Source organism: Orycteropus afer, unplaced genomic scaffold (assembly GCF_000298275.1).
Source record: "Orycteropus afer afer isolate SDZICR_OR568_19922 unplaced genomic scaffold, OryAfe1.0 scaffold00182, whole genome shotgun sequence".
Lineage (NCBI taxonomy): Eukaryota > Metazoa > Chordata > Mammalia > Tubulidentata > Orycteropodidae > Orycteropus > Orycteropus afer.
Window position 1 is genome coordinate 6,703,765 of NW_006921769.1, and position 217 is coordinate 6,703,981.

Consider the following 217-nt stretch of genomic DNA (forward strand, 5'->3'; position numbering starts at 1 on the left):
CATCAAAAATGTAAAAGCACATGGACAAAAAATACACTGTGTAATCACACAGGAAAAGTAACTGAAAAAAGAAGAAAGGAAAAAAAAAAAACTAATTTCTGGGGAGAGGACAATAAGAAAATAAAGGTAGAGAAGGAGAATAATAAAGAAAAAAATTGGAAAAAATGCAAAAAGAAAAAGAAGGAATGGAGTTAACCATGAGAAAGGAAAAAAAAAA